The 25,163-nt window shown below is 38.1% G+C and overlaps 1 non-coding gene across 1 annotated transcript; it reads left to right on the forward strand.

Annotated features, from left to right (window-relative positions):
- The first annotated feature begins 18,339 nt into the window (after nucleotides 1-18,339).
- On the forward strand, nucleotides 18,340-18,411 carry TRNAN-GUU. Its single transcript has one exon. It is a non-coding gene; the product is annotated as a tRNA-Asn (tRNA).
- Nucleotides 18,412-25,163: the final 6,752 nt, after the last annotated feature.

A 25,163-nucleotide genomic window follows, 5' to 3' on the forward strand; every position in this document is an offset into this window, starting at 1 on the left:
TAAAAACTAATTTAAAATTATTTTAAAACTTATTTTATAAACTTAATTAAAATTATTTTAAAAAACTTAATTTTAAAACTTAATTAAAATTATTTTAAAACTTAATTAAAAACTTATTTAAAATTATTTTAAAATCTTAATTAAAATTATTTTTAAAAAAACTTAATTAAAAACTTATTTAAAATTATTTTAAAACTTAATTAATAACTTATTTAAAATTATTTTAAAACTTAATTAAAATCTTATTTAAAATTATTTTAAAACATAATTTAAAACTTATTTAAAATTATTTTAAAACTTAATTAAAAACTTATTTAAAATTATTTTAAAACCAAATTAATAACTTATTTAAAATTATTTAAAAACTTAATTAAAATCATTTTAAAACTTAATTAAAATTATTTTAAAATGTTAATTAAAAACTTATTTAAAATGTTTTTAAAACTTAATTAAAAACTTATTTAAAATTATTTTAAAACTTAATTAAAAACTTAATTAAAATTATTTTTTTTTTAAAAAAACTTAATTAAAATTATTTTAAAACTTAATTAGAAACTTAATAAAAATTATTTTAAAATTAATGAAAATTATTTTAATCTTAATAAAAATTTACTTTCAACCTAATAAAAATTATTTTAAACTTTATAAAAATTACTTTAAACTTAATAAAAATTATTTTAAACTTAATAAAAATTATTTTAAATTATTTTTAAACCTTATGAAAATTATTTTAAAACTTATTAAAAACTTATTTTTTAACTTTATTATTATTAAGATTTATTTAAATTTAAAAAAAAAAATTAAAAAGTTCCGTTGACCGAACAAATGGTTCGGTTGACCGAACACTTTTAAAGACTGATTCAATTATTCAGTCGACCGATCCGGTTTATCGGTCGACCGAAAATTTAAAATCTCATCCGTTCAACTACTCTCCACCCACCCTGTATCTGTGCCAAAATTAGAATATCGGTCGACCCAACAGTTTTATCAGTTGACCGAACGTCTGCTCACCGGTCAAAGGACGAGAAATTTAAGGGATCGGTCGACCGAACCCCTTATCGGTCGACCGATCACCCTCTATATAAACAGAATTGGGCAACCTTTAGAACTCACCAACAAATCCATTCTCCTCTCTTCTAATATGACTCGCCAATTCTAGCCTCACCTCACCTCTGAAAATGCCTCGGTAATTATCTAGTCCTTTCTCAATTAATTATATTCTGCAATATTAATTTTTCATTATTATCTTTATATAGTGAGAAAAGTAGAGCTATTGCACAACGAGAGGCTAGCTCTCTTAATCCTAGCCAAGACCCTAGGCTCTCTTCCGAAGAATTGCGTCAATCTTTTCCTAATAAGAAATTTAAGGTGTTAGGAACGCGTTGTCTTGATCTTCAATTCTATCAAACCTTCTGTACTGAGGTCATAGACATCACACAACACTTTCAACTAGACAGTATTGTCTTTTGTCGTCATGCATATAATCCTATTTTGTGTTCTGAATTTTATCACAATCTGTGTGAACTTGATCCCTATCATTATAGGACTAGAGTTGCTACTCGAGATATGTTGTTTGATCTTGACATGTTTATTCGTTTTCTATGGATACGACCTTCGGTTAATCGTATCTTTTTTAGTAAGTCTCTTCCCGATCCATTACCTGCTCCTTTCTCTCATCTGACCATTGACATCATGTATGCCGACTTCTTTGAGGGACCTCGTCCTAAAAAGATGTCAACTGTACCCCTTAGCCCAAAAGATAATGCTTTTATAAGATGGTCGTGTCTTGCGTTTATCCATTATCATCTGGTGATTAGGGTGTCTTGCGTCCAATTCATCTTTTTCTGATGTATGCTCTTAGACATAGACTAGACTTTGACTTAGGATACTGGGTATACAGATCTATCATTTACTATTAAGGGTACAATACTTCATATAAGGTTCATATGGTTCAGTGTCATGTTCTTACTGCTTACATTGCTTCTCTGGGTGTGGGAGTTCATCGGGGTGAGTTGATTGAGCTGTCGGATTTTGATCTTGTCGGGATTAGGCACTTGTCCTTGGCTGGGATTAAGACTAGCGCCGAGGGGCTTGTGTACAAACGAACTCATCCACACTACATCCCACCCACTATCGACGACCCTATTGATGAGGATGATCCGATCCCGGTTACTGCGCCTCCTCCTGTGTTTATTGATCCCGGATTTGCCATGACACCCTTTGATTTTCCTCAAAGTAGTTCATATGCTCCTCCTCCTCCTCTAACTAGTGACTTCTTTACCCGTCTGCGAGATGATATTTTTAGTCGCTTTGACTCCTTGGAAACAAAAATGGATGATCAGTACAGCTCTCTTCAGGGACAAATTGTAGATTTTCGTCAAGAGATGATAGAGCATACTGATGCTTTAGAGAAGGAGTAGCGGAGGATGTTTGATTATTATCGAGATGATGAGGATGAGGATGAGTGATTCTGGGGATCTGTTGTTTGTAACTTATTATATCTATTAACTTGAATTATGACTATGTTAATCTTGAGGAATTTCTAGTTAGTCATGTTTTTTTTGTAATTCTTTCTAAATTTTATAGAATAGGTTTGTTTGTTTTGGAAATTATTACTTAATTTATCTTTCAAAATTATTTTTGTAAAAATTCCTTTTCAAATTTTTAGTTTTCAAAATTTCTTTCAAATTATTTTAAAATTTATGGAGTAGCTTAGGATCTACCGTAGAATTGCATGATCCTATAGTCCTAGGAGCCAGCATCTCACAAGCACAGTAGGATCCCTTGTTTGATAACTTAGAATGGGTGAGATGCTTAAGTCTTAGTCCTAGATTTCAGATGCTTATGTCAGTGCATCGCTATAAATCTGGGCTTTAAAATAACATACATGAATCAATTTGGGTTAACTAACGGGTAAAAATCCAGTTAGTACTAAATACTCAAATTGACCAACCTGAGTCATTTGCTACTATCTTGTGGTAGTTAGCCTTGGACAAGGGTTGGACATTTCATCATAAGGACAATTTTTCCTTAGTTTTTCTATACCCATGCTTGGTCTTTTAGGAATTTGTCCATTTTAGGGGGAACTTCAAAACAAGATTTTTTAAGCTTATATTATTTTTACTTAGTGATCAAATTATTTTTCAAAATTCATTCTTTTCAAAATATTTTTTTTAAAAAAAATCATTCTTTTCAAATTATTTTTTAAATAAATTCATTCTTTTCAAAATATTTTTTTGAAATAAATTCATTCTTTTCAAAATATTTTTTAAATTCATTCTTTTCAAAATATTTTAAAATTCATTATTTTCAAAATATTATTTTTCAAAAATTTATTCTTTTCAAAATATAAAATTTCAAATGTTTTAATTTTCAAAATATCTTTCAAATTTTATTCTTTTCAACATATACTTTTTTGTTTTTTTCAAAATATTTCTTGACTTAGTAATTTTTTTTTGTAATGTTTTTCAAAATATTATTCAAACTTAGTATTATGTTTAAATTCTTTGATAATTCTATTCAAAATTTACTTTACTTAGTTAATATTTTAATCATTTCTATTTAGAAAATGTTATGGTTAAATCTTACTTGGTTTTTGGGTCTTCCCCTATTTTTGATGTGTGTCAAAGGGGGAGAGATAGTGAATTCAGGGGGAGAAAAATTGCTTGTTTATTTACTTGTTGCATATTTTAACTTAACTTTGAACCTTGGTTGCCAAACATCAAAAAAAGGGAGATTGTTGGTGCAAGCCGCACCAGAATCAAACCTGAGTTTTGATGTTGTCAAAGGTTCAAGTTAAGTCTTGTTATGATCTAACAAGTTGACTGAGTGTGCAGGATGTTTACTCAACCAAGAAAAACCTAGTTGGAGGCTAGGAAAGAGAAATCTTAGCAGATCGTGGAACCCAGGTGCAAATCCAAGCAAGTCAAGGAGACCCAATGCTTGGTGGTATGATCGAGAGGTCTGGAGGGCCGAAGATCGAAGGAAAAGTCCTGGGGAGCCGATCAAGGCTGAGTGAAAAGTCCAAACTAGATTTGGAGGATCAAAGTTTGGCAGGTGGGTTGAGGTAAACAAATTGGAGGAGCGACTGTGAGGTCGAGTTCCAGAAGGGAACAACCCTAGGTCGCTGATCCAACTAAAGAAACCGGGAAGGTTTCCAAGTTGAGATCAAGAACAGTTCTACTGTTCTTTTATTACTCATTCATTATTATGTTGTGTGCTAACATCTATGTTGCATGGAGTTTTTGTTCTAACACTGTGCTGCAGGTCAGACTGGATCGGTCGACCGAACTAGTGGTTCAGTCGACCGAACAAAGCATAACAGACAAAATCAGAAAGCAAACAGCTATGTTCTTTTATTACTCATTCATTATTATGTTGTGTGCTAACATCTATGTTGCATGGAGTTTTTGTTCTAACACTGTGCTGCAGGTCAGACTGGATCGGTCGACCGAACTAGTGGTTCAGTCGACCGAACAAAGCATAACAGACAAAATCAGAAAGCAAACAGCTCAGACCAGATCAAAGTCAAAGTCCGATCAAAGCTTGATTGGTCGACTGAACAGAAAGATCGGTCGACCGATCCCTGGTGACTCAGCATGGACCAAGTTAACAAACATCGAACAGCAGAAAAGGGAAAAGGCTGATCGGTCGACCGAACCGGATGACCGGTCGACCGATCCAATCAAAATTAATTGTAGCATTAATTAGGATCTCGACAGATTTCGACGGATAGGGAAATAGACTGTTCGGTCGATCGAAAAATAGGTTCGGTCGATCGAACCATTCATGAGCATTTACTGCGACAGATCGAGCCAGCTGTAGTCTTCAGCGAGGAAGGAATGAAGCTGGTTCAGTCGACCCAAAAGAGGGATCGGTCGACCGAACCTTCATTACTCTTATAAATTGAGGCTCGAAGTCAGAGGCATATACAACTTTTCGAATCAATTCTGGTGCTCTTCTGCAAGCTGCTCACGCCTACAATTTCAACAAGCAACTTCATTCGTGCCGACCAAACTTCGTCTTTCAAATCTTATTGTCTGTATATTTATTTTATATTGCACTTAATTTACATAAGATAGTAGGTGTGTTACTATCTTAACATTCTTGTATCTGTACGTTCGCTTCTTTCCGAGGACTTCTGAAAGAAGGTTTTTAGTGCTTTGCCCATCGGTACAGTCAAGGACTGCGGGCCTTCGATTAGGTGTCGAACTAGACTCCGAACGAAGTAAAATACTTTGTCTTCTTTTTATTTCCGCTGCATGACTTTGTTTTGAAAGAAAAGAATAGTTTTAAAAAGCCCGATATTTACCCCCCCTCCTCCTCTATCGCTCCGAACTATCTATCAACTAGATCTGGACGATCATCCATTTCTTGTTCAACCACATGCAAGAAATCAAGTTCAGCCTGCGCAAGGGCTTGTTGAAGGCAATCAACTATACCAAATCTGAATAAATCACGTGAGGGATCATCTTCTAGGTCATGAACAAATCTTTTGTCATTGAATTGATTGACTGGTAGAGATTGATATCTATGAAGAACGCCGTCTTCTACAAAATGTTGGGGAAAATCATTCGGGAAAACACAGTCCAAATTCTTAATTTCTTTATGTTTAATTCTCGAGTCCAATGTGTTTAGATATACCATAGTATTCTCATACAAAGTTCCAGCTAGAAAATCAGCTGCATCCCGCCCATTAAAACCATCAAAAACAGCACAGAAAAGGAAGCCATTTTCTTCTGAACATACAGCTTGCACTCTATCTTCCCCTGCTGCTCCACCAGCCATTTGAACTTCCACGGCATTTAAAAAACCTCCATTTATTGGAGCACTCAGTGATTTGAAATCACCTTGTGAAGTCATACTTTCACTTAAACCAGTTGCATTAGTCCTTAACGAAGATGATAAGACATCCAAGCTCAGTAATGATGTTGAAGAAGCCACCTTGTGGAAGGTTCTTGAAGAATCCAAGATAGGTAATATTCCTGTGCCAAGCAACCATTACCTATATTTGTAGTCCCTAAAGTTGCGTTTCCACTTATAGCAGCCCCTGATAAGCAAGCAAATGTACTTTTGCTAAGTAGGGAATTCATTAGTTAGGTTCTCTTGTTTAACAGAGCAATGATAACTAAAGTTTACATTAAGTTGTTGATCTGAATGAGCAACTAATCTGCTTAGCATGTTTATTGTTGAATCTAATAAGTTCTCCCTTCGAAGTGGATATAACCAATTCATACCAGTTTCACACTAAAAAATCTACACATGATATACAATAACATCTCAATATCACTAAAGTAAAAATTATCACTCATAAAAATTCTACCACAAATAAATAAAAATGACACAACATGTCAAAATATTTTTTTTCTTTTTTTTTGTTTCTTTGCTGTTTTTGTTTTTTTTTTTCATTTGCTGTTTTTTTTCCTGATTTCACTTTTTTTTTCTTTTTTTTTTCTTTTTGAACTTTTTTTTTCAACATGTTGTGCATTACTATATAATATCATTAATAGCTCAAATAAAAAGACAAAGCATGGTTTACCTATGGTGATCAAGCATGGTTCACCTATGCTTTCCTTAAATTCCACTAAGCTATTTCTCTCCCCCCACACTTAAATTTTTGTCCGTCTCGGGCAAAACACTCATCATGTAACATCCAAGATATCCACATCCCAAGAGAGTAAGAGAGTGAAATAAATGGAAATAAATGAAAGAGAGAAAAGAATGAAATGATGGATGATATGAATTTATTCAAGAAGCATGTGATAATAAAAGGGATGAATAAAAGAAAGTGAGATAGCCTTCATAAAAATCATGCAAACCTATGATAATGTGGTCTTGAAAGAATTAAGCAAGTTCTAGAGTAGCATTAACCACAAGTGCTTCACACATCAATAGGAATAATAGGCTCAAAAATATCCTCACTAGGTATATCAAAAATTATCATCTCAATCTATCAACATAGAATCCATTATCAAGTTGTAATCACATATAATCCAAGAATCCAATCATGACAATAATCATCAAATTCGACAATCAAATTTAACTAGCTTTCACAATTTCTAAAATGATAAAAAGAATGCATAGGAAATTTATTAAGAAAACCAACAAGACAACTAAAAATGAACTACCATGCAAAAGCAAACAATGCAAACAAAGCAAAGAAATATATACAAGTAGAAAGAAAAATAGAAGTGAGATGGAACCAACTCCCCTGAATATCTGGTGGTCGAAATCGATTTAGTTCCAGAAGCCATTCTGGAAGTGGAATGGTTGTAGGTGAAGTGAAGATCGCTCCCTCCACCTTTGACTCCTCAAAAATTTTCTCCGGTGGACGAAGACGGTTCAGTTGGAGTGTCCACTCCAAGAGCTTCATTATTACATAAAATGTTAGGGCTTTCTTTAAGTGGTAGAATGCATCCTTGCGTGATTGACTGCAAATGAAATATCTAAAAAAATCCTCCACACTAAAAAGAAAAGGATGCATTCCTTGCACGCATGCTGTGTGAGATGTATCAGAAACAATATCAATATAAACAGAGCATGAATCAAAAGACATGTCACATCCACTACAATCAAAATGAATTACCTCCATGGTATTTCCTAAAAATTCAGAAGAAATATCATCCTTACCATCCTGAAAGATACCTGGAGGCTCTAGTATAGTGAATGTGGCATCATCTCGATCAGGTAAAGGTACTGGCTCTGGATCAAGTTCAATCAATGGAAGTGATTCTTGAGTTTCCCCTACACTTCCATCATCACTAAGTAAAATAGCAGGATCAACTAGCTCAAATGGTGGTGGAATAGTCATTGGAAGCGATTCTTGGGTCTCCCCTACACTTCCATCATCATCTTCTATACCTGCAACATCAAGACTATCTGGAACAACAATATAATCAACAACAAAATTATCAAGATCAACTACAACATCACAATGTAAAATGTTAGAAGAATCATGTAGAGAAGCAGAATAAAAGTCAGGAATATCACAAACTCTATAATCCATCACCTCAGGAATTGATGCAGTAGGTTGATCTGAATGCAATTGTAACTGTGTCGATGAATATGTTCTTGGCTGGAACTGTGTTTCTTGATGTTGTACAAGTTGTTGTTGTGACTGTCCCCAAAAATACTGCTCAGGCTGATGCTGAAGATATGATTGATAATGTTGGGACCAATCAGAATTCCCTTGTTGAGTGTTCCCATACTCGAATCCTTCAATTAAATTATACCTGTCCTGCTGATGAGTCTGATAATACTGAGGATCAAGCTGGTGATACTGGATCCTGGTCGGGAATACACTGGCAAAAAATTAACATCTTCAGTTATCACTGGTCTAGTCCCATACTGTTGATAATTTACAGTCATAATCTCGATAAGTTCTCTGTGTAAGATACCGTAAAAGTAAATAATAAATATTATTGGACGGAAAATTTTATTAGATTTTTCGGGGATTTTTAGAAATTTTCTGAGAATTTTTCAGAGCTCGTAAGATGGGTTTTAAGGGGATCAATTTTGGGTACAAATAAGGCCTGTTTGGGATACTCGTTTAGGTGAGGAAATGTTTATAATTATAAATTATTTTCTTTCCTTTAATTCTCTTCCCAAGCATCATTTCCCCCAAACCCGAAGCCGATCCTTCCTCCTCTCCTTCCTTCCCCGACCTCCCTTCCTTCTCCGATCTCCCTCGCAGACGAGCGATGATCGGCGATTCCTCCTTCTCTTCTCGGTGTCGCCGGGGCAAAGCAACCACCGAAGCTTTAGGAGGGAGCGAGTTGCTGATCCTCCGTCCTCTCCCTCTCGATTTCTCTCTCATGGACGATCCGACGCACCCGACGCCGACAGAGAGCGTCGTCGACCTGCGAGCTCGGCTTCAACGCGTCACCAGAGGAAAGTCACCGGATCTTGAAGGTACTGAAGATGTCCAAGCCATCTCCAGAGGTGTGATCGCTTCCTCAGTTGGTTCTTTCCCCCGTCCAGGAGATCCGATTTAGGGTTCAATGAGGGGCATGGAATCCGCGTCGCCTCAAGCCAATTGAACTTCTCATTCATCCTCTTCAATTTGTTTGTTGGAGAGTATCGGTTGCTCTTCATCAACCGGATTGAAGTGGGCGACGCCACCTGGAAGCGACCGAATCAAGGTAAGCTTCATCCGAAATTGTGAGATTTCAAAGATCATACCCCTTTGTGATGTTCTTCTTGGTCTGGACTTAAGGTGATTCATCAGATCAAGTTATTAGTGGATTTCTCCTGCTGCCGATCACTGCTTCTCCACTTCTTGAAGCTGTGGAGGTCACAGGTGAAGAGATTGTTGGCTGTGGCGATTCTAGTGGGGTGGAGGATTGCTGCTAGGGTCCGTGGAGGCCATTAGCTCCTGCAGCAACCTTCTTCAGCAGTGAAACATCAGTTGGGGGCATTTGGGTTGAAGCAAACTTCCTCCTTGCTCTGGTTACGAATTTTGGCAGTAGGCACCTCTTCACCTTGATCCAAATTTGGGTAAGTGGTTAGAAGTTTATATGTGATTAGGTGGATGATTTAATTAATAAGGTTGGGTTAATGCATGAGATAAATTATTAACTATGGTGGTAAATGATTGCTCATGTGTTAGGACCTTTGTTTGCGGGCAGCAGCTCTACCTACCCTCGGCCACCAGTTCTGACAGCAAGATCTTTAGCCGTGAGTTAGCACGGGAGCAACCGTATCAAGGTAAGCTAAGTATGGAGTTTTGGTTGCATTTATGTGATAGATGGGTGAATAAGGATTTATATCATATTATGTTGGGAATAATTTGATGTTATGGGTGATTGGATTTGATTAGCGTATATTGATTGAAGAAGATAATCATGATTAAATTGATTAACTCACGAGTAGGATTGAAGTGATGTGGATTTAGTTAAACCTAATTGGATTAAGAAATTAGGTTAATTAGTTCGATTAGGGTTTTCCCCTAATTAGATTGGGGAGTTTATTTAGCTATTTGCTACCTATGTAATTAGCTAAATATATTATGTGATCGCAGGATTTTGATTCGAGGCGAGTGTCTCGATGTGGGATTGGTCTATCTGACACGATCGACAAATGAAGGCGGGTATTTCTTCCTTGGCTCTATGTCGATTTTTATTGAGCTTAGTGCATGGTTTTATGTGATGGATTAGGCTACTTTTTCTTATATCATATTTGTTGGTTGCCTTCCTGCTTGATACTTATGCTTGATCTTTGAGATGTCCTAGTTATATCATATACAGTCTCTACTCTTGATTTCTACTCTGCTGTGATTACGCGTGTAGAGTATGTATTGTAGGGATTATCGAGTGGTTGGATTTACCATGCTGATTTTGCATATAATGTGGATTGCACATAGCTTTGTATGTGTTTAAGGAGTCATCATGTTGACCGTACATTTGCATGTTGTATGTACACACGTGTTTGGTTATGTACTTTTGGAGGAGTTGTGTTGATTGTATGTTTGTGGCTTATACACGTGTCTGATGTGTTTATTATTGGAGGATACATGTTGATTGTACTAACGTTCTGTGCATATGTGTCCAGTGGGATTATTGGAGGTTTTTGGTGTTGGAGCAATCCCAATGGTCCGTGCGACCATGTGTTTTGGTGTTTGGGCAAAGGGTTTAAGTTAGGTTCACCCTTGTTATTTGATATGTGTATATGACTGTGCAGGTATGCAGGATACACATGTGACTCAGGTTGATGGCTTCGGGTCTGGTGAAGGATGGAGCATCCAAGGGACCGTGGACAAGGCAGCGAGGAAAAGGGCCGAGGGAAGCAACTTCGAGGCATACGCGAAGGATGGCATTGGGGATGAGCCGAGGGATTGAATGCATCCGAGGGACGAGAGCCAAAGGAAGTAAGCTTGAAGGCAAGATGTCAAGGCTGCAAAGAAGCATCAAGTGAGTCATAAGGGTGAGGGTACGAGTGCATGAGAGATTGTACTCGGAGTAAAATCCTAGTTTTAGGGTTTTACTGTAGTAGTACTGTAGCGCTACTGTAGCAGTATTGTAGCAGTCGACTGCATGTTTTAGCAGTCGACTGGTACTGTCGACTGGGGCAGTCGACTGGCAGTGTGGAATTGAGCCGTTGGGATGTAACGATCGAATTTCCATAGAGGGCAGTCGACAGCATGTTTTAGCAGTCGACTGTTAGGCGAGGTTTTCCAACCCGTGGCCTATATAACCATGGCTTGGAAGCTTGGTTATCTCTGACGAAATTAGTGGTGGGTAACCTCTAATCAGTAGTCAACTAGTGCCCTAGCAATCCAAGTGCTCTTGATCGAGTTGTGGCGAGGTTTCTCCATCGACAAGGAGGATTGTGCTAGCCGGAGTTTCCGGGGATTAATCCACCGACGGATTGAGGGATCGTCCACCTTACGGACAGCCGTGGAGTAGGAGCAAGTTATCTCCGAACCACGTAAACGAGCTTGTTAGCGGTTTGCATCCTTTCTTATTCTTGTCTTTAGTTTAGCTTGTTTGTTTTGTAATTCCGCTGCGCAAGCTAACGTTGTAGAAAGAAGCGAGGATTTGGGAGCGGGGTCTATCCAACCCCCCTTCAAGTTGGTCGACCGATCCCCCAACAAGTGGTATCTGAGCGAGGACGCTCTCCGTTGGACTAATCGCCAAGGAAGCACAAGATGACCGGCTTGATAGAACCGCCAAAGTTTGAAGGAGGAAGCCTTGGAGACATCACATTTTGGATGATGAAAATGGAAGTCTTCTTCGACACGGATTGAGATACAATGATGGTGATCAAGTACCCGTTTGAAGTCCCAAGAGACAAGAAGGGAAAAAGGCTCCGACCACGACATTGGACGGTAGAGCAAACCACACGATCGGAGGCAAATTCAAAGGTAATATCTATATTGATTGATATTTTGCCTAATCATGTGATAAATGGTGTAGGTGAGTATAAGAACGCCCACGAGTTGTGGAGCAAGGTGAAGATGGTTCTACAAGAAGAACCTAAACCTACACAAGAGGACGAAGAACCCATTGAGATGGGTCTAGTTGCTCAAGTTGAAGAGGAGCAAATGGAAGTTGAGTCATGCTCAACTTCCAAGGAGGAGAAGGAGGATGAAGAAGCATCGTCAACATCCTCAAGGGTTGAAGAAGAATCCAAGACGGAGGAAGAAGAGATCTTGGAGGTCAACCTAGTGAGCACCTCCACCGAAGCAAAGTCAAAGGACCATATCACTTGCTTCGGTTGCAATGAGAAGGGACACTACAAGAGTAGGCGTCCATTGGGTAAGAAGAAGGTAACTCCTAAACCCAATCAAGTTATTTTGAATACTAACATGGGTTGTAGGAATGAAGAAGCCCAAAGGAGGAGAATGTGCATTACATGCTTCACGTGTGGGGAGAAGGGCCACTACCACACAAAATGCCCCAAGAAGAGGGAAATCAAGAAGCTTGCGCATCTAAAGAAATGGGAGAAGAAGAAGAGGAGCTCAAATCAAGGGGGAGCTTCAAGGGTAAGGGAGCTATACCCTAATTTGAAATGCAATTCAAATTTTCATGTTCCCATGCATGCTAGGAGAAATGATTGTGATTATCATTGTATGCCCATGAAAAATTTTGGATTTAAATATCATGATAAGAATAGGGTAAATGTTGATCATAACCCTAGGAGACCTATGCATGATAGACCTAGGAAAGTTAAATTCTCATTACCTAAGGAGAAGAAGGTAATAGAGAACCAAGGCATTAATCCCAAGAAGGGGAGACACATGCCTAGGAAGGGTAGGTCTAGGAATATCCAATTTGGACAAATTAACTCTAGGGTTAGAAACCTAGAGAAGGAGAATCAATCTTTAAGGGGAAAGCTTGATAAGTTGGAACAATTCCTTAAGAGATTCAATGTTGGATCTAAGGAATTAAGGATGATGTTGGGTAGCCAAAGACCCAACAATGATAGATCGGGCTTGGGATACTGATCTAGTCCCTCCAAGGCCAATGAGAGTTTATATGCTAGGATGACAAATGATCATGGCAAGGGAGAGGTCTCCAAGGCTAAGGGAAAGTCTTATGCTAGGGTTGCATATGACTATAGCAAGGAGAAGTCAATAAATGGCAAGGGAAAGCCATTTAATAGTAAGAAGAAATTAACCAAGGATAAGGTGTCCAAGGTTAAGAATGTTATGTTTGTAGGCCAAGTGTCACTGGGGGTGGACCGATATAGCCTAGCCATTGTGGATGAGTCACCTAGGGAGGTGGCTAAGGCTAAGAGCTCTAGGGGGAGCTCTAAGAGACAATTTGGGACCCATGGCCAATGGATCTCAAGTGGGTTTTACTTGGGAGTTTAGGTTGGGTCATGGATTGTGTCAAGTGGTTTGGAGACGGACTTGAGTCTCAAACCTAGGGATTTGGCATAATTGGATTGTGTTTCATGCAAGAAATATGACATTGGGGTCATATAACATGATAATTAGTTTTGGATGTATAGATGCCATATAAATCAATGCTAGGGATGCATTGTGGGTTGACATGGGCAAATACATCAAGAGGAAGCCAAAACTAGGACTTTAGGTCAAGGTTAAATTGAACCATTTAGCTAGTTTTGAGTTTTGTGTCAATCTCGGGATTGGTGATAGATACATTTTTGTATGTATTTTTCCCAAGTAGACATGGGTAAAACAGACCTCTTCACAAAATTTGGGGATTTTTGGAGGTCTGTGGAATTATTGGTGCATTTCTGAAATTGGGTCAGAAATGTTGAAAAAGGCTGAAAAACTGTGCCAGTCGACTGCAAGTTTTAGCAGTCGACTGCACCAGTCAACTACTAAAACATGCAATCGACTGGCTGGAAACAGAAGCATTCTGTTCGCTCAGCCAATAGCGACCAGTCGACTGGTACTTCTTGCATTCGACTGATACCAGTCTGAAATTGTCTTCAGCATTGAATTTTGACCAAGTCAACTCATACAAGTGTATGAAATCCATGGGGGATAAACACACGAGTTTAGGGTCAATTGGAATGGCAAGTTTTCAACAATTGGGATATAGTTGGAGGACTTTTTGGATGTTAGGCAAAGGGGGAGAAGTAAGGTTTAGTTGGGAAAACCTGAACGTGCCTTTGCGTAGGGGGAGCCTTGGGATAGGTTCTTAAAAAGCCCGTTGTAAAAATCCTAGCTCATGGGGAGCGTAGGTGTAGGGGGAGCCTTGGGATAGGTTCAAACGCATGATGCATTTTTACGGCGGTTGCCAAGTGTGTAACCTTGGCAACGTAAGTCCATTCGGCGTTGTAAGTCCAAGTGTGTAGCCTTGGCATCGTAAGACCATTCGACGGAGTAAGTCCAAGGGTGTAGCCTTGGCATCGTAAGTCCATTGTATGTATTAGCATGTTTATTTTCTATTTGTTTTCCCTAACTTAAACGTATTGCCAAACACCAAAAAGGGGGAGATTGTTGGAGCAATCCCAATGGTCCGTGTGACCATGTGTTTTGGTGTTTGGGCAAAATGTTTAAGTTAGATTCACCCTTATTATTTGATATGTGTATGTGACTGTGCAGGTATGCAGGATACACATGTGACTCAGGTTGATGGCTTCGGGTCTGGTGAAGGATGGAGCATCCGAGGGACCGTGGACAAGGCAGCGAGGACAAGGGTCGAGGGAAGCAACTTCGAGGCATACGCGAAGGATGGCATTGGGGATGAGCCGAGGGATTGAATGCATCCGAGGGACGAGAGCCAAAGGAAGTAAGCTTGAAGGCAAGATGTCAAGGCTGCAAAGAAGTATCAAGTGAGTCATAAGGGTGAGGGTACGAGTGCATGAGAGATTGTACTCGGAGTAAAATCCTAGTTTTAGTGTTTTACTGTAGCAGTACTGAAGCGCTACTGTAGCAGTACTGTAGCAGTCGACTGCATGTTTAAGCAGTCGACTGGTGCAGTCGACTGGCAGTGTGGAATCGAGCCGTTGGGATGTAACGGTCGAATTTCCATAGAGGGCAGTCGACTGCATGTTTTAGCAGTCGACTGGTAGGCGGGGTTTTCCAACCCGCGGCCTATATAACCATGGCTTGGAAGCTTGGTTATCTCTAACGAAATTAGTGGTGGGTAACATCTAATTAGTAGTTAACTAGTGCCCTAGCAATCCAAGTGCTCTTGATCGAGTTGTGGCGAGGTTTCTCCACCGACAAGGAGGATTATGCTAGCCGGAGTTTTCGGGGATTAATCCACCGACGGATTGAGGGATCGTCTACCTTACGGATAGCCGTGGAGTAGGAGCAAGTTATCTCCGAACCACGTAAACGAGCTTGTTGGCGGTTTGCATCCTTTCTTATTCTTGTCTTTAGTTTAGCTTGTTTGTTTTGTTTTTCCGCTGCGCAAGCTAACGTTGTAGAAAGAAGCGAGGATTTGGGGGCACCGTCTATCCAACCTCCCTTCAAGCCGGTCGACCGATCCCCCAATATTTGGTTGATTATACATGTGTAGTTGTGTACATGTGTTTGGTGGGATTTGTAGATCTATCATGACGATTATATTCATGTTGTGGAGTGCTTATGTGGAGTTAGAGTTTGCATGGATGATGACGGTGTCTGTATCATGATTATATATATATCATGTTCATCATTCATTGCATACTGATGACTATCGTTTCCTTTGTAGTTGAGAGGGTTGTCAGTTTTTATAGCTGTCCACTCTACCACTGATGGAGAGTGGTAGCTGGGAGTGGAGCTATGTCCTGTCGTGCTCATTCAGACGCTCAGTGTTCTGTGAGCCTCGACCACTCTGGAGTAGTGGGTCTTGAGGGTACAATAGGCAGAGGGTTTGAGTTATGAGTGGTCAGGGACCCTTAGCTATGTAGTTATATAACTATTTAGCTGACCGTCCGCTTCGGCCGCCTATAGCGATGCATGTACTGGAGGCTAGTACGGTTTGTCACAGACCCAAGCCTCTCGGCCATACAGGGGTCGTGGTGTCTAGAGAGGTGGCGGGGGTGACCATGGAGCATGCATGCACATTTGCATTTGATGCGCGGTGCATCGTTGGAGATATATTTGCATACATGCCTACTAGATACTAGTTGTATGTGTTTGTGGTATGTTGCATTTGTTTGCGATATTATTGTTGCATATGGTTGTCATACTGCATACATGTCATTTATTTTACATGTATTTGCAGTCGTATTTATATTGCACAGGTGTCACGAGTAGGTCTGTTGCAGATATGGTGAGTTTACTGACCATTGTACCAGGTGTTGATTCCAGATTGGGTATGTATCTATCATTATGTCGGTTGTGGTTTGTATAGAATGTATGTCAGGTTAGTAGGTCTGATATGTTCAGATGCATTGATTATGATAGTAGGATCATATTCTTTGATTCCCTACTAAGATTGTATACCTTTGATCTCTATGTTCATGTATAGACCATGTACTACCTTTTCTATTACCCGCTGAGTTACCTATACTCACCACCGCATGCATATCTTTATGTTTTCAGGTAGATGGTTGGAGTGTCGCTCGGAGTATCCTGTCTGCCGGGTCCTACGTCACATCCGAAGGTCGTTTCTGGTTTTGTATATGTTTTATTTGTATTTGTTGTATTTGGTGGATTGTTGTATTTGCTGTTGTGGTTGTTGTATAAAGCCTAGCCGGCTAGCAGTGTGTTGATTGTGTTGTATTGGGCTTTCCGTTTTCGTTTTTCCGCTGTGTTGGTTTTTAGTACAGCCGTGTGGGATGTTTTATATATAACTGCGTGGTTGTGATTGTTTCATTCCAGCCGTGTGGGCTGTTATTATAATTGCGTGGTTGTGTATATAAATATTCCAGCCGCATGTGGCTGATGTATTTTGCTTGTAGTGATGCTTCAGATTGTCACCAGTAGAGGGGAGATGCTGCCGGATTTTTGTCTGGCAGAGACTCCTTTGGGGCGTGACACTCTGGCCTGAGTAGATGTCTTGTTCACTAGAGCCCCTCCACTAGCTGCATCAACCATACTCCTGCCCATGGGACACAACCCCTCATAGAAGTACATAATCAGTAGTTAATTGCTTATCTGGTGCTGAGGGCAACTAGCAACAAGTCTTTTAAATCTATCCCAATAATCTTGAAACGGTTCTCCTGTGAATTGTTGGATTCCACAAATATTCCTCCGAATAGCTGTCATCCTAGAAGTAGGAAAGAACCTCGCTAGAAATACTTTCTTCATCTCGATCCAGCTGGAAATTGAATTGGGTGGGAGACAATACAACCAATCTTTTGCTGAATCTGCTACTGAAAATGGAAATGCTCTAAGTCTAACATCTTCTTCTAATATGCCAAGTGGGTTCCATGAAGAGCAAATCATCTCCAAATCATGCAGATGTCTGTTGGGATCTTCACCAGGAAGTCCATGAAACTTCGGTAATAAATGAACAATTTTCCATAACTCGAAGTCTACTCCCAAATCAGAATATTTGATACAAAATGAATCGACTGACAAATCTGGTGCCCAAAGCTCTCTGAGAGTCTTTTCAGTGTCCTTCTTCATGTTGCACATTAAGTCTGAGGTTTTGAACACACTGAAACTCTAAAACTGATGATAATACACAGATTTCCTGATCTTTCCTGAAACACTCATGAAAATACCATCAAAAGACACAGGAAATAGACAAGATAACACACATGCATACAAGAGATGAAATAATTAAGCCCCTAACAATGTTTTCAAATTTTTGCAACCACAAAAAATAGAAACAAGAAAAGAGAGAAAATAGAAAAACAATAATCCTAAGATAGGGTAGAACTAGGATAGTTATTGTATGAGGTCTACCCAATGCTAGATGCAGAGGCGCATAATAGATCGATATGAACATCAAGAGCTGTCCCATAATAAAACCAGTTGTTGCTGCTACCTCCTCCTCGGTTCCTCCTTCCATAGCCTGAGCTCGAAGAAGGAAGAGATAAGAGGGCCCTATGGAGAATGTAGTCAGAAATCCATAATAGAGTCCGACCAAAACGACCGAATTTATTATCTTTATGCATGAAGATAATAAATTACCTAGTAGAAAAGATTTAAAAATCATTACAAACCCTCCTTTTTCTTTTCTATTGCAATTTTTTGCTTATTATATGATAATTATGATAATTTCTTAACTTTCCATATATAGAAACAGATAGACTATAAATGACATCTCTTATGTCAATGACACCAAAGGGATATTAAATGAATGGAATTGGGATATAGATGGAATATAATGAAATAGAACCACTTTGAGGTTCCCTGTGAAATGAGGCATGGAACGGAGCCACTACGAAGAAGTTCCGGGAGTTACGAAGGAAGCTTCGGACTCATATTGTTCATGGGTTGAGAACGGGAGTTGCACGCTATGAGGTCGAATCTTCCGTTGTTCCTCAATAGCTCAGTGGTAGAGCGGTCGGCTGTTAACTGACTGGTCGTAGGTTTGAATCCTACTTGGGGAGATTTGATTCATTCTTAATTAAAGAATGAAGAATGGAATTAAAAGGCTCGCTTTGACCGTTAGGAGTAGGTAACCCGTTCGCTGTCTTTGTTTCTATTGCATTCTATCTCATCGTATCACATTCTGTTCTACGATATTTGATAACCCCCATTTACATATTAAAAACCCTAAAAATAGTAATAAAATACGATCCTAAGATTATATCCTACCGTTTGTTCCTCGAGAGATCGATCCTGGGCTCGTTACTACAACGTTATTACAAAATTAAGGGGTTCAGTGGAAATACATTTGTACAATTTGATTAGCGGATATGACATATCCGCTTATCAAATTTTGGCACCGTTACCGGGGACGAAGAACAGCGCTGTGGAGGATCGACGAAGCCTAGAAGCTACTGTAGCTTCTGTTTTGATTCTGTTCCAGATCTGAACGGACGACTGTGATTGATTTGGCTCTTGATCAACGGTGAAAAGTCATCCAAAATCTGATCCGGAGGTACTGATCTTCATCTAGGGTCTGGATCTACTCTCCCTTAGGTCAGATCGACCAGATCTTTACTGGATGGTTCAGATCTGCCCAATCTTTGATGAACGATCCAGATTAATTCGGCTGGATCAATGGCTATATGAACTCAGATCTGGATCAAAACCTCTGGATCTTCATCAATGGCTCAGATCTACTCCTCATTAGGTCTGATGGATGAAATTCTCAACGGATGGCTCAGATCTCTCCAATCTTCAACGAACGATCCAAATCGACCCAAAGCTTGATCTTCTCGTTTAAACTCCGATTCGAGCCCAATTTCGATTTGAATAGATCCAAATCCAAGATCCTTTGATGCCTACAAAATAAGAATCAAATATTAGCATCAAATAACACAAAAATATAATAAATTGTAATTAGGTCCAAAATCTATACAATGCACAAAATGTGATGTAACCATGATTTAAATCTACGAAATCAACATCAAACCATGCATATATGAATCAAAATAGTACAGTAAAATCATGGTTATCACCGTCCAGTCTTCCACTTGGTTCGCGACACCAGGACTTTCCACCTAGGGTTACCACCCCTTAGGACTTTTGCCTGAAGCTCTCGACCCGCTAAGACTTTCCGCATAGGGTTACCACCCCCTATGACCTAGGGTTACCACCCTATAGGGTTTTCCACCTGCCTAACCGCAGCTAGGACTTTTGCCTAAGTACACTTAGGACTTTTCCTACAAGCTCATTTAAACTGTTAGATCACAAGACGACTTAATTTTGAACCCTTTTCCATTATCAAAACTTGGGTTCGATCGTCTGATGCTTCCCGCACCAACAATCTCCCCCTTTTTGAGTATGACAACTCAAATTCAAAGTTAAGTAAAACAAAAATAAACATAAGCATGCATTTAAATAAGAAGTTTAAGCATAAACGTAAGCATACTTAAGTAACAAGTTAAGTACAAGCTAGAGAAATTTTAAACTTTATGAAAGTTAAGGTAAATTTAAAATTTTGAAAGTTAAGGCTCCCCCTTAATAAGAGAACTCTTATCCTTAATTTGAATTTTTTACCTTACTCTCCCCCTTTTCCATATATCAAAAAACTTTGTAGGAAAAACTTAGTAAAAATGTTGAAGCTCAAAAATAACATTTAAAACACCTGACTTTTAAAACTTTGTAGGGAAAACTTTGTAGGAAAAACTTAGTAAAATTTTGCTAAGTGAAAATAGTTTAAGTGCAAAACAACTCTGGTTAGCCAAAATTTTGAAAACTTAAGCTTTTAAAGACTTTATTTGAATATTTTTCATTAAGCTTAAAAGTCTAAAAAGGGATTTTCTTAAGTAGGAAAATTGAATTAAGTTTTAAAAAAAAACTTTTAAGGAAAACACTTAGCTTTTAGAGAAAGGATATTTGGCTAATTTTAAGAACTTTTCAAACACTTAGTTTTTTATAATTAAGTTTCATTGTAAAACTCTTAGCTAAATGTCTAAAGAAATAACTAGGTTTAAAGAGCTAGTAAAAAGTTTACTTTGAAAAATAACTTTAGCCAATTTTGAAACTTAGTTGAAATCTTTTGGGAAAAATAAATTTTCAAACTCTATTAAATAGATTCAAAAAAGCTTTGTTGGTAAATATTTTCTTAATTTTGAACAAGCTTTTTGAACAATAACTTAAAAAAATAAATCAACTTCACTAAATTTTTTAAAAGACTTTGAAAAGAAAAAAATATTAAGAAAGTCTAAGACGGTTTTTAAAAAATATTTAAACGAATAATGAATTCCAAAATACTTAACGGCCAAGGAGGAGAAATTAGTTTAAATCTTAATGTCCAAGCATGAGTCGAGTTAAATTGATTGCAAGTTAACTAAGTTCTTTTAGCAAGGTATCAGAGCCCTGATGTGTAAGTTGAGTAACCCTAAAGATCAAACACTTAATTTCTTGGCCACATGTCTAACCATCTAGCTACTAGTTGATTGCCTAGAGGACAACAACTTTCACTTGGTTAGTCAAGTAAGTCAATAGATCCAGTTAGATTTGACTAGGGCTGGATGACTTGACTTGATTACTATAAATTAGGTATTTAACGCCCAGACTCATATTGATGCACAGATATAAGCATTCTTGAGTCCAGACTGTACCCTATGCATCTCACACCATTCTAAGTTTTTCAAACACAATCAAGGTAAACCTAGGTGTTTGTGAGATGCTCTGGCTGAATTCTAGGGGAACATGATTTCTAAGGTAGAGCCTAGGCTAAGTCCAAATTTGAAAATCTAGTAAACTTGGAATTTTGAAAACAAAATTTTTCCTAGAATTTTGAAATACAAGATGATTTTGAAAACAAGTAAAGCAATTAAGAATAAAGGTAGGAAACTGATTTTGAATTGGATTTTTGATTAGATTAATTGAACTCATATTGTCAATTAAAATTTTTGTATTTTTGTATTCTAGCTAATAGTCTTTTTGTGTATGCATCATCCACAAAAGTTGAGAAACACATTCTCCTATGGCTATGTATTCAGCTTTAGTAGTGGATAGAGCAACACAGTGTTGCTTTCTGCTTGACCAACTTACTAGGCACTGACCTAGAATTTGGAAGCTACCACTTGTGCTTTTTTTTGTCTAGTTTACACCCGGCATAATCTGAATCAGAATAGCCAAAAAGGTCAAAGGTGCAAGTTCTAGGGTACCAAAGTCCTACATTTAGGGTACCTTTAATGTACCTAAGTATCTTTTTAACACATGTTAGGTGCGACTCTTTTGCACAAGATTGGTATCTTGCGCACATACCTACTGCAAATAATATATCGAGTCGACTTGTAGTTAGGTAGAGTAAGCTACCTATTGCACTTCTATAGTACTTTGGGTCTACTGGTTTTCCTTCTGTGTAACACCCCACCCTCCTCGCTACTAGTCTGCGAGGGTGGAGCGCTACTGGACTACTAACTTTACTTAATTAGAGTTGTTCACATGTAAAGATCAATACATAAACTCTAAAAAAACTCAAAACATACAATTAACTAGCAGCGGAAGATTAAATGACTCATCTAATACATTCTTAATAAATTCTTAAACTAAGTCCCAAGGCTTCCATAGTCCTGGCATCACACATCCCTCGAACACCTCCTTGTCGCCTTCCTTTCTATATCTTTTCCTTTCCTGTATCTGCGGTAAGAGGAAGTGTAGTCTATAAGCAAAATTTGCTTAGTAAGCGCTATCTAACTCACAAAAACTCGATGTGCATGTATATAAATAAAAACATGCTAAAACTGAATGCTAACATGAAAAGCTACTCATGCTCATAAATAGCAAATAACAGTAAGCTAACTCATGCTCTTCTAATAGTAAAGAAACATACTGAAAGGCTAAACATGTAAGACAAGTCTATACTATCATACTAGCATAAAGAATTTAACTTTCTGAATTCTAAACACTTTCTGATTCTTATTAAACTTACTTAAAAACTTATTCTTTTATTTCACTTATTTAAACTTATTCTTTAATACTTGTAAACTTTTGTAAACACATTGTTTTATTAGTTCAAAAGCTTATACTTATAATACTTCAAAATAATAATCAACTTCTTCTTGGGCCTGACAACTGTACTTGCGTTCCTAATAGGTTGGGGTAGCGAGCCACCAATCCTAAAAGAGTAGACCTCGGTCTACCAGGGCCAAGACCTCGGAATTGAACACCTGGATTTGTTTAACGACAACCTCGGAAGTCGGGTACTAGCCTCTTCTTAAAAGTAAAATACTTATAATCTTAATTACTTCTTCTTTAAATGCCTTGGCATTTTAATAGGCACCTTGTGTGCCAAAATCCCTAAAGTCTTGACTTTGGGATTTAAGACCTCGGCCTTTTCTTTTCTTTTCTTTATCTCCTTTTTACTCTTATCTTTTGGTACTTTAGTAGGAAACCACAACTAAAGCCGAAATAAATCTGTCCATGCTAAATGAGGTAATAATGAAACAGCAAGATCTACTAACTGGAATTTAAACTTGCTGAATACAACATGCTTCATATAAGTTCCTATGCAACGTTAAGAGACAAAGGTCCAAAGGAAAAACTACTATAATAAAATGCAGAACTTGGATTGTATACTAACGTTTGCAAGAACTAATCTAGGAACTAGCATATATGGTAGAAAACTAGAATAAAAACCCAATGAAAATCCATCTTTAACTGCTACGAATCTGTCCAGGAAACCTCATACATTACCAAAACCGAAACCCAATGAAAGTGACAGAAATGCTAATGTTTACATGCTGGAATTTAAGGTTGTTCATACTATGATACGCAAGGGAACTAATACTACATATTTCAAACAAGGGCTATTCTTGCTCATCAAGGGAATGGTAACTTCAAATCTGTACACTCGAAAACAGGAATGACACCAAACTGCAGCTAAGGGAAAAATGAAACATTTGTGCTTACTGGAATAATCAACAGAAAAAAAGTAACAATCCTACTTCAGGTTTAGTACCACGGCAAGGAGCAAAGGAAACTAATCTAGCAAGACCTACATGCTCCACATACTAAACCCCCTCCTGTTCTTTCTTTGCAACCCACGGCAGCAATCCTTAAACAACGATCTCCATAATAAAATTCGAAAACAAAACGAAACCAAACTCTTGGAAATCCGAAATTTCTCACGGCACATTCGCAAAACAAGAGATACTCAAAACCAAAGGCTCGGAACTATCTTACCGCAGGTGAGGAGCGACTTACCTTGCTGTTCTTGAGCTTACTACCGAAGGAGAAAGGTAGCTCTAGGGTTTCGGAGGAGCTCACAATCTCGGCCTCTTCCCTTCGTGTCCGCGCTCACGGGCTTCTTCTTCACTGTCGCTCGAGAGGAGAAGGCGCACGGGAGGAGGAGATAGAGGTGAAGCCCTAAGCCCTCTTCTTCGTTTCTGCCCGAGAGAAGCCGACGCCGTCGCTCGCGATCGGGAGAGGAAAGGAGAGGAAAAGGGTTTTCGGTTTTCGAATTTACCACCTCAACTTATCCCTCTTTATAATCTTCATATTCTGTTAACTTTTTAAATAATTTTCCTACCTTTTCTAAACAGAAAATTCCGTTTGCCCACCTGGTCAGCCGGCTTTTACGCGAGTTAAAGGTCGCGTGTTCGAACTCTGCTCGGCTCCCTTTTATTTTGGTATTTCTATTCCCAAAAAAACTGCTTATATAGATTTTATTCCATATTATATTAACAAAACTTTCGCAGACCAGCTGGTTGGCTGAGTCCGGTTAACATCTGGTTCGGGTCTGGGGTCTTGGGTTCAAAACTCAGCTTTAACACTTTTATTTCTTCTTTTTTTTTTTTTTTTTTAACTTCTTCCTCTTGGTAAAAATACCAAACGAACTCCAAAAATTACATAAAAATACTCTATAAATTCCTAAAAATCTCTAGAATTTTTCTAAAATATTTATAGATTTTAATAAGGACTTTTAGGACTCCTAATCGTGAAATTTGGGGTGTTACAATTCTCCCTACCTTATAAAAAGTTCGTCCTCGAACTTAGAATAATTCTGGATATCTCTGTCTTATACTGTCCTTACGCTCCTAAGTAACTTCCTCGTGCTTCTGGTTCTAAATGACTTTCACTAATGGTACTCTTTGTTCTTTAGTCTCTTAACTTCTTGGTCATCTATTATTCATATTGCATCGTATCCATTAATGGTCTTTGGAAGACTTGATATCTTCCCTATCCTTTCTAAACATACTTATGCATATGAATATAAGAGAAACAAAACTAAAATTGTCTCTATTCTTCCTAAGCATATGTATCGAAACATAGAAAATTAAAACATGAATTGTCTTCTTTCCTAAGCACATATAAGCAGGTACTCTATACTGCAAATAATAAAGAAAGCATAAAAGAAAATTAAATACTTTCTTACTTGAAGACGGCAAGGATGGTGCTGATGTGTGATGCTGGAGAATGGGAACAGCTCTGATACCAACTGTAACACCCCACCCTCCTCGCTACTAGTCTGCGAGGGCGGAGCGCTACTGGACTACTAACTTTACTTAATTAGAGTTGTTCACATGTAAAGATCAATACATAAACTCTAAAAAAACTCAAAACATACAATTAACTAGCAGCGAAAGATTAAATGACTCATCTAATACATTCTTAATAAATTCTTAAACTAAGTCCCAAGGCTTCCATAGTCCTGGCATCACACATCCCTCGAACACCTCCTTGTCGCCTTCCTTTCTATATCTTTTCCTTTCCTGTATCTGCGGTAAGAGGAAGTGTA

The sequence above is a fragment of the Zingiber officinale genome, chromosome 11A (assembly GCF_018446385.1).
Source record: "Zingiber officinale cultivar Zhangliang chromosome 11A, Zo_v1.1, whole genome shotgun sequence".
NCBI lineage: Eukaryota > Viridiplantae > Streptophyta > Magnoliopsida > Zingiberales > Zingiberaceae > Zingiber > Zingiber officinale.